Source organism: Microtus oregoni, unplaced genomic scaffold (assembly GCF_018167655.1).
Source record: "Microtus oregoni isolate MIOR12 unplaced genomic scaffold, Mior012 000015F_ref0000493, whole genome shotgun sequence".
NCBI classification, from domain to species: Eukaryota; Metazoa; Chordata; class Mammalia; order Rodentia; family Cricetidae; genus Microtus; species Microtus oregoni.
Genome location: NW_024543074.1, coordinates 48223985 through 48234139, shown reverse-complemented (window position 1 = coordinate 48234139; position 10155 = coordinate 48223985). Strand labels below are relative to the sequence as shown.

Genomic DNA, 10155 nt, shown 5'->3' with positions numbered 1-10155 from the left:
CAGTGGCCATTGTAGGAGAAGCCAGAGGAGAGGCCAGGCCTCAGCTTTGAGGCAAGTGTGACCTGGATTTCAGGATGCCAGAAGCTGGTGAAGTGAAGATGTCTGTCCAGGGGGCAGTCTGAGTGCAGAGGCCTCAGGGATCAGGCTCAGGAGGGTACCACAGCGGCAGTTTTAGCCCACGGGAGGCGAACCCTATTGGGGTTTCCCAAGTATAGGCCTGGACATTTGACCCCGACCTCAAGGGCTGGGAGCAGAAAAGAGGCTTGATGGGCAAGGCAGCCGGCGGAGGACTGGGAGGACAGCGGGGAGTGCTGCTTAGCGCGGACTCGGGCGGCTCCACCCGCGCTTCTCTGTGCGGCCGCGAGGGGGCTCCGCACGGCTCCGGCCAGGCGCACGGGCGGGCTGCGCGCGGGATCGCGGCGGGCTGCGGGCGAGCGGGCGGGCAGCGCCCGGTTCACCGTGCAGCGGCTGCGGCGGGCGCGGCGGGCGCTGCCGATGGGCCGGGCCCGGGCTGCCGGAGCGCCGGGAGCCGGTGAGTGATGCGCGGCCGCGCGGGACACCTGTGCTACGGACAAGGGCGTGCGGGGCGCGGCGAGGTCCGCGCGTGGAGCAAGGCAGCGGTGTGGGCGGGGACGGCGGATCGGGCCGAGGGCGGGCACGCGCAGGGCTGACCCGGGGCAAGGTGCGCGCGAGTGACAGTGCGCGTGGCTGGAGCCATGGCGTGCGTGGCGTTTAGGTGGACGGCGCGGGGCCGAGCGGCACGGAGCCCCCCCCCCCCCTTAAACCCCCGAGGGCGCGGGACGGCCGTGAGGTCCCGGGATGGAGATGCCCAGCAGCGGCTGGATGCCGGGGGCCCAGCGAAGGGCACGCCCCCTGCCGCTGCTGGGAGACCACCTCCCTGCACCTGCTAGTGGCAGAAAATTCCAGTCTGGGCCCAGAATCTCCACCCACATGGGCCTCAGTTTCCCTAACTATGAAACGGGCACAGCAAGGTTGACCCGCGATGTGCATGTGAAGGATGAGAAGGTCCTTGGCCTTCTGGGAATCAGAAGACCAGCGTGCCAGTCATAAGGGCTGTAGGGTGGTGGCATCTGCTGGTGCTCCGGTGTGTACCTCGGGCAATGGCAGGGGGCAGGCTTAAGGCTGCAGACAGAGAAGCCCTGGAGAGAGGTGGGTGCTCTCAACCCTACTGTCTACCCAGCAGCTTAGGTGGTGAAGTGGTGAGGTCCCCTGCGCCCCAACTGCCTCCCGTGGCTGTAGGACAGGTAAGAGAGTCCGAGAAGGGATCCTGGAGAGTCTCACCTGATGGCCAGAGCTGTTTCCACTTCACAGTCAAGTAAACAGATTCACTGGTCCTGTCTCAGGGCCATGAAGTGACAGAGGTGAGGTTCCAGGCTCCTACCCCAGTACTTCAGCCACCTCGCCAGGTGCCCTGAGGATGCTGTGTTCGCCGACACTTACTGTGTGCTGCGGGCTCACTTGCCCTGAACCCTGTGCCCACGCTGGTGTGAGAGGGCATAGCACGGCACGAGTTAGCTACCAAGGGAAAACCCGAGGTCTGTTTCAGAAGATCATATCTAGGAAGACGATTAAATGGGGTCATGGGCTGGAGAGGGACAGGTAGCGGGGCAGAGCCTGGGCCTGGCCAGAGGTGTCTGTCCCTGGCTAGAGACCCTTGTGCTGTAAATAAAGAGTTGAACCCATGGAAAAGTCAGCACAGGGGCTGAACAGGTGAAGCATCCCTGGGGCGGGTACAGGTGAGGGATGGGAAGGACTTGGAACCAGATACCTTGGAGAGACGAACTAGGGCTTGGATGTTCTGGGCGCCGTGGGAAGCCGGCAAACAGCTGGAGTTTGAATAGTAGACAGAAAGGCTGAATGGTGGTTGAAGAGGTTTGCGGGGGTAGCCAGACGGAGAGAACGCAGACTGGACCAGAGCTGTGGAGATATATGAGAGGCTTCGGGCTGTGCAATCCACCCCTGGTGGTATAGCCGCTCCAAGGCCTTTGTCCTGGGAAAACCAGAGCCATGAAGAGGTCAGGACGGTGAGTTGAGGAACTCAGGTGGAAAAGGAGCCTGGCTTTTTTTCAAGTGCTGTCCCACTCCGGTCCAGCAGGTGGCGCATGACTGTGGGCGGGGTTGCAGAGGTCCAATGAGATGCTGGGTGTTCGGACTAGACCCAGCCTCTGGGACCTTCTCACTTGTCTTTAGGTGTCTTGGAGTGCTGGTCCAGCACTCACGTTTATACTTGGACCAAAACTAGAGTCGGCCGGTTCCCTTTGCTCTTTTAACTGAGAATTGAGGGGCCTAGAAACCACCATCTAGGTTAGGTGTGCCCATGGTCACCCTGGTGTTATTGAGTCTAGACGTTGTCAGGTGTCTCCAACCAAAGCATCTTACAGCTAGAAATGAATATTTCCGTCTCTTTTCTCACGTGAGAACCTGATTCTCAAATCATCACCACATTGATCATTTGGTACATCCTGGAACACACAGAGATCGTTCCAGAATTAAATGTGTAAACCAGTACCAACCCCAAACATCTATATTAAGTGTCCGATGTCTTTGGGTGTACACCCAGAGCTCTGAGCATTGTTTCAGTCTGATCCAGCGTTGGTTTTGTGAGTTTCTCGTTGCATTCGGCCCGTTTTTGCACATCCTTGGTCTTCGTGATACAATTTTATTTTTGAAACCGTAAAATATTTTTATGGCTCAAAGGTCACAATTATACAAAAGCTACATTTATAAGTTATTTAGAGACACAGTTCTGTCCCTGTGTCTTTGTCCCTGTTCCTCATCAGAGGTAACCATTTTAAACAGCTCCTAGATTACCTGTCCATATTTCTTTTTATCTAATAAGCCACTTATACATTATATTAGGGTATGTTATATCCCCTTTGTATTGTGATAAAAATTCCTCCTAAAAATCAGCTCTGCACAGTCTGTAGAGACCGTTCTGGTGGCTCTTCATGACTAAACACTACTCCACCGTGTGGCTCTACCCTAGTTTCTTCGATTTGTGTTCAGTGGGTGGACCTTTGAATTTTATTCCAGGCTTTTGATTTCCTCCCCCCAGTCTTTTTTAAAGATTTATTTTATGTGTGTGTGTGTGTGTGTGTTGTGTGCATGTGTCTGTTTGTGGATGTGCAGATGTGGAGGTCAAAAGAGGGTGCTGAATCCCTTGAAGCTAGAGTTATAGGCATTTGTAGAGCCTGTATTTATCTTTAGGCAATTAATTAAGGTATTTGTTTATTTGATGTATCTTTATTTAAAGGGAAGAAAAATTGTGCTCAGAGCATGGTCTCCGTGTTTCTGTGTCTGATAGGGTTAATTGCTGTCACATTTTTTGCTGTTGTTGTTTTTGAGACAGGGTTTCTCTGTGAAAGAATCCTGGCTGTCCTGGAACTCACTCTGTAGACCAGGCTGGCCTCAAACTCACAGAGATCTTCCTGCTTCTGCCTGCTGATTGCTGGAATTAAAGGCATGTGCCACCACCACCCGATATTGTCACTTTTTTCCAAAGGATTTCTAGCTATTCCACGGTGTTGGTGATATTTGGAATTGGATCATATTGGTGTGTTCACACATGTGCACATGTCCTTAGTGCAGGTGTATGTGTGTGTGCCTGTGTGAGCCAGAGGACAACCTTGGGTGCTATTCCTCAGGAATCCTCCATCTGACTGTTCTTGAGACAGGCCTGGAGCTTGTCAGCTAAGCTGAGTTGTCTGGTCATTGATCCCCAAGGATCTGTCTGCCCCATCCCTGCCTCCCTAGTATTGGGATTAAAGACACAAGTCATCACACTTGGTTTAAAAAAAAAAATGCGAGTTCCAAGGATCAAACTTGGGTCCCTGTGCTTGGAAGGTAAACGCGTCACTGACTTCATTTTCTTCTCAGCTACATTTCCATCTCAGCTTCTGTGCTGAGCGCTTCATGCAGTGATAGGAATCAGGTGTTTTTCTGTCGCAAGATCACATCCGCAGGTGAAGCCGTCCGTGTACAGGGTGTTCGCATTTCACCCGGCTTGTTGTTGTAAGTTTCTTCCTCCTGTTGTATCTCCTAAATGTTTTTTATCTCTGCACATGGTGTGTTCTTCGGCTGCATTGGATTTGTTCGTTTTGTAATTGTTTGAAGATAGCTTGGGTGTTCTGTCAACTACAAACTCAACGGTGTTGCTTTTCTTTACTAATCTTTGGGAATTTGTTACTTTCACCTAATTAGATTAGCTAACTACTTTCAGTTGGAGCTGGAGAGATGGCGCAGTGGTTAAGAGTGCCTCCTTTCTTCTAGAGGACCCAAGCTTGGTTCCCAGTACCGACAGCAGGTGGCTCACAACCAGTTGTAATTCTAGCTCCAGGGGATCCAACGTCCTCACTGACCTCTGCAAGCACCTGCACTCATATGGCGTATTACACATAGAAACGCATGAACAACATAAATCCCTCTGATTCAGTATTACATATTGGATGTAACGGGCATCTTTACCTTGCTCTAAGGCTGGCAGAGATGCAGACTTCAGGGGAGGCAGGGACGGAGATATGAAGAGAATGTCTTAGTCCGTTTGCTGCTCCTGTAACGGAGTTACCAAACACCGAGTGAACTGTAATCAGTGGCTGTTCTTTGTTCATGGTCTGAAGGCTGGGAAGCCCTCAATTAAGGGACGACATCTGTGAGGTCATCCCATGGCAGAAGGCAAGGAGAGGCTGGGGGTGGTCGAGGGAGGGGGGCAGCCAAGCTGACTTCTCTAAGGACCTACTAACCCATCCTACAAAAACGACAGTTCATTTGAAAGAGACAAACATCCATGGCTTTTTATTTAGGTCTCCTACCTCATTTTTGTTTAAAGATGGGGTCTCACTAAGTACCCCTGGCTGACCTGGAACTCAATATGTAGACCAGGCTGGTCTCAAACTCAATGAGATTCACCTGCCTCTGCCTCCCACATGCTGGGATTAAAGATATGCGCCACCATGCCCACCCAGCCTCTGGTTCCTATTTCTATACACTGTAGCACTGAGGGTAAAGTTTCTGACACAAGGCCCTTGGGGGGGGGGCACACTGACACTGTGTCATGGCGTATCATTCATTCATCCCAGTACTATTGGAAACGTGTTTTTACTAAAGCATATGTATCCACCTAGCAACATGTTGTTGCTCCTTGGCACCATCAGGACAGTGGCCATGTATTCAGATTCCCTAATGTCTGATCTGGGACAAAGGTGAGCTAAATACATCTGAATCTTAGTCCTCAGCTGTCCCTGCATTCCTGAGACCAGTCCCACGTGGGGCAGGATGCCTTCCACTTTCCTCTGGTTATACTGCTTAGCCGTGGCTGTGTGACGGCATGTCAGCAGGGAGTGGACTAGTGCATGTGCTCCTTATCACTCAGGGCTGCCTCAGTGTGTGTGCTGGCCAGAATGTCACCCCTGTGACCTCATCGCCTCTCCTTAGCCCACTCCCCCCTTAACACTGCTGCATTGAGGGATGAAGTCAACAGACTTGGGAGGACACCTTCAACCCTCAGTGGTCACCTCCAGTTCCTTGTCATGTGGGAGTCTCCACCATGACCGCTTACTCCACTCAGCTGGTGAAGAAGGACTGCAGGGCAACATTGTAACATAGCTTGGCAAACGCTGACATCTCATGATCAAGGACGATGCAATTTTCTCTCACCTTTGATGTAGTTCACCAGTTCGAGCACAGGGAAGGCTCCCATCTTCTTTCCAGGGCGTGACTCACAAGAGAGGGATGCTGGACGATGCTACAGAGGCGGGCCGCTGTGGTGCTGGGTTTCAGCTTGCTCGTGTCTATTTTGCCAGAAGGTGTCCTTTCTTGGACCAAGCTCAGCTTCTGACAGGTTCTTTAAGAAGAATGTGTGGCTGGTGCTTCTTGGTTTTGTTCTTTCTCTGCTCCTGATGCTTAAAGGACTGATCGACCGGTTGTAAAGTGCTTGAATTTCTTTCTTAAACCCGATAAGATGTTGTTATGGGGACTCGGAGATGTCACCAGCCTTGGTACTTGGGGAAACGTCAAAATGAGTGGTGTACTGTCAAAATGTGCCAGTTTATGAAACAGTTGTAATATTTGCTGTGTCTCACGGCTCAGGATTTTACTGAACGAGTTGAGATTGTTACTGGAATAGGTCCGCCGCTTGAAGGCCAACATCCAAGAGGCATGCATTAGCACCAAGGAATCAGGCTTATTCAAAGCAATTCCTAAAGATTATGGAAAGCCGCCTCCTCAAAGCTCCATTCAGACCCTCCTAGTCCTGAGGAGCCTTCCTAGGGAAGAGAAAGAGGATGGGGGCAGGAGGCTCTGCCATCCTTTTTATCCTTCACCTTCGTGGGAGCAGTAGCTCCAGCTGTACTGTTTGTATGTTGATGCATCAGAGGGCGATTGCACAGGGCATCAGGTGTTGGAGGGTCTGCAAATCTGACAAAAGACCATCAGCAGTGAGCATCGTAACCGGGTAAACCGGGCTTCTCTTTAGGATTTCAAATGTCAAGCAGCCGTGAGGGAATGTAAACTCCCCAGAAGGACTAGGGAGGGGTGTAAGAGGAAGTAGCTATGCTAAGGCTTCTCAGACACTTTCCTGTTCGCTCTGTGTCCACCACCTGAAGCTGCCACTGCTCTAATGAGCACCCTGGACTCTATCACAGTCTCTCCTGCTGTCTCAGGATCAGTGCTCCCTTGCACCCAGCGGCTGTTGAATCATGCCCAAGGGTGTGCATTTGCAAGCATGGGTACTCCTGAGTGTTTAAGAAAACTCCTCATGTCGCGGTCAGGTTGAGACTCTAGGAGATGCACCATGGTCCTGGGGAGATTAAGGAGATTTGGCAGGATATTGTTGACTGACAGCTGGCCACAGAGAGAGAGTGACTTTGTCCTTGCATTATAGATTTGAAGAGAGCCCCATCAGTGCCAGGCTCCAGCAAACAGCATCTGGCTGGCTTGGATGCTGGGTCTTAGGAAACCGAAGTGATACTTGGGAATGTTTATAGTTAAGTGTTACTTTGCAGTAGAGCGCTTATGGGTACCCGCTCCCTACTGTGCACTATGCAGGGTGCCAGGTCCTTGTGAGCAGTATCTTATGAGGATGGACATGTATGAAGAGGGAAACAAAGGGTAGGGAAAGTCTCTCTGGGAAAGGTTACTTAAGTTAGTCAATTCCTAGCCAGGCTGACCAAGGAAACACACACACCCTGAGAGAGAGAGAGAGAGAGAGAGAGAGAGAGAGAGAGAGAGAGAGAGAAAGAGAGAACAGGTCACCGATATCAAGAATGAAAATGGGGACATCATTGCAAATTACACACACACACACACATACACGAACAATAAAGGACTTTTTAGACATATACTATGACTTTGATACTTTAGGAAGAAGAGACAAATATTTTGAAGTTGCAGCTTATCAAAAATAACAGAAGAAAGAAAACCTGCCCAACACTATTTTTATTATTAAAGAGATTGAATTTATCATTAAAATTCTTGCTATACAGAAAATGTCAGGCCCATGAGCCTTCTACAGTGAATTCTACCAAATATTTAAGAAAGAAATTCCACAACACCTTCATTCTGTCAATAAAAATCAAAATATCTAGCAACTCAAATACCAGCAAGGATGTGGATGAGAGACCTTTAGCGTCTTGAGGTAGGGGTGTGGATTTCTGTAACCAGTTTGTGGAATCACTTAGTGCAATTGGTCCTTGCTGTGTATACTGGCAGAGCAGGGGTCCTGCCCGCACTGTGTCTGTCCACGGGAGAACTGTGTGTGTGAATTGCAGGACCCCGCTCTCCATAGCAACAACTGGAGGCCGTGTAATTGCACACGCATTGTGTTAAAGAATACAGCATGCAGGATGACACCGTTTTTATAAGATGCAAAAGTCAGCTATACAATGTAGTGCTGAGGGAAAATGTTTGATAAATACATCTTCAAGGCTCCATACACCAAAATACAGTATTCGCTTGATCCTGTCATACCTCTATCAAACAACATGTCATTTGCCGTAAATATTTGTAATTTTTATTCATAAAATGTGCTTTAATAGGGGCTGGGCAGATGGCTCAGTGGGTGAGGGTACTTGCTGTGTAAGGATTAAGTCCCTAGCACTGAGTCCCCAATATAGCCAGGTGTGACTGGCACACCCGGAACCACAGTATTTCAGGGTGCAGACAGGTGTATCTCAGGGAGCTCATTAGCCAGACAGTATCAAGTTCACTGAAAAGCCCTTTCCCAAGGGAATAGGGCATAGAGCAATAGAGGAAGACGGTCAGTATCTGCTTCTGGCCTCTACGCATGCACACACGTGTATACACATGAATACACACCATAATAATAAATTAATTAATTTTTATCTAATAATGTAAATTTTTATAACATATGTTTTAGATCTGGGGAAATCACATAGATAACTGTATTGGCTAGTCTTATGTCAGCTTGACACACCCACTAGAGTTATCTGAGAAGGGGAACCTTAATTGAGAAAAAGCCTCCCTAAAATCCAGTTTTGAGGCATTTTCTTAGTGATTGGTGGGGGAGAGCCTAGCCCTTGTTGGGTGGTGCCATCCCTGGGCTGGTGGTCCTGGATTCTATAAGAAAGCAGGCGGAGCGAGCCAGGAAGCAGCACCCTCCATGGCCTCTGCGTTAGCTTCTGCCCTTCTGCCTCCAGGTTCCTGGCCCGTTTGGGTTCCCGTCCTGACTTCCTTTGGTGACGGACAACAGTTTGGCGGTGTAAGCTGGACAAACCCTTTCCTCCCTAACTTCCTCTTTGGTCATGGTGTTTCATCGCCGCAGTAGAAACCCTAACCAGGACAGTGAATAATGGCGATGGCAGCCTGGATGGCCAGAGTCCTCCAGGTTTCTAATTTGCTCCTGTGATTCATGACAATGCTACGCATGCATGAAGAATATTAACGTGATTTTTTTCAACGAGCCTGCGTGGACTGTCCCTTATCCGAGATGCCTGAAAAAGCCAAAGTCTATATGTTTAAGGGCTTTTCTTTGGGGGGGGGGTATTTATGTATCCATAATGAGGCATATTGAGAACAGGATCCAAATTTAAACAGGAAATTCTCGTACAGCTCACACGCATAACCTGAAAGCCATTTTACGCAGTATTTTTAGTGTACCATCATTTTGGCAGCACCTGTCATGTGACATCAGGTGTGAAATTTTCCACTTGCTCAAAAAGCTTTGGATTTTGGAGCAGTCTACACTTTGGACTTTCAGTATATAACAAAATATTGAGATGAGTCCCTACACTGGCTTGCCATGGGCTGTTCTCACTTCGGACACCATTGACTAATGAAGCCACATGGTCACTGTGCCTTTTTGCAGTAGGCGTTGGATGTGAACCCAGGGTGTTCCTGTGTGTGTATGTGTTTGTGTGTGTGTGTGTGTGAGCACGTGTGTGTGTGCTGGAATGGAGATCAACATAATGGGAGCTGATGTGGGAAAATGATGCTTCAAGCCATCCTTAAAAGTCAAACAGATGTCAAAGCAAACATGTGCATCTGGGGACGGAAGGAGTGATGGTTAGATCCCAGCGTGGAAGACCCTGTATTGGTACCCACTCGGCATCGAGCCCTGGATAGCTCTATCGTCACCACGCTGAAAGCCTGGGGTGAGGTGGTGTATCAAATGTGCAGGGTGTTCTGGGCCTTCTTTCTTTTCTGACTTTAAAGTATTTATTTTTAGACGGGTTCATTGGTATTTATTTATGGAATGCAACACTAAACTGCCGTGCGCACAGACAGTGTGCAGTGATTAGACTCGGGCTTCTCCTTTCTCCCTTCCGTGTGATCATTTCTTCATCCTGGAATCCTTCAAACCCCCCTCTCTGCCCACTGAGGCTTGCTAAACTAATTGTTGTAGACTGAGTGACCCTGCTGTGCTATAGAACACTGTCCGTCTTTTCCCTCCACCCCACTGTATTTTGGTGCTCGTTAACCAGACACCCCACTTTGCCAAAGACCAGCAAACTCCACGCACAAGAGGGGCTGATAGAGAAGCCAGAGGTAGGGCCTGAGGCTCTGAGCCACAACAGACTGGGGACATGCCTGGAAAGACAGGTTTCACTCAGTTCCCAGAAGCTGACCGCTCTGTTTACAGGTTGGAGATAGTTGGACTGGCCCTGAGTCCTCAGAGGTCAG

General features: G+C 49.7%; 1 protein-coding gene across 1 annotated transcript in view; it reads left to right on the top strand.

Moving 5' to 3' along the window:
- The first annotated feature begins 441 nt into the window (after positions 1 to 441).
- The window catches only part of Rasgef1c (RasGEF domain family member 1C), a 67051-nt gene continuing 57337 nt past the window's right edge, over positions 442 to 10155 (top strand). Inside the window, exon 1 of the mRNA XM_041664842.1 lies at positions 442 to 532. The gene's annotated coding sequence lies outside the window, so the exon portion shown is untranslated. The remainder of the gene's footprint in view (positions 533 to 10155) is intronic.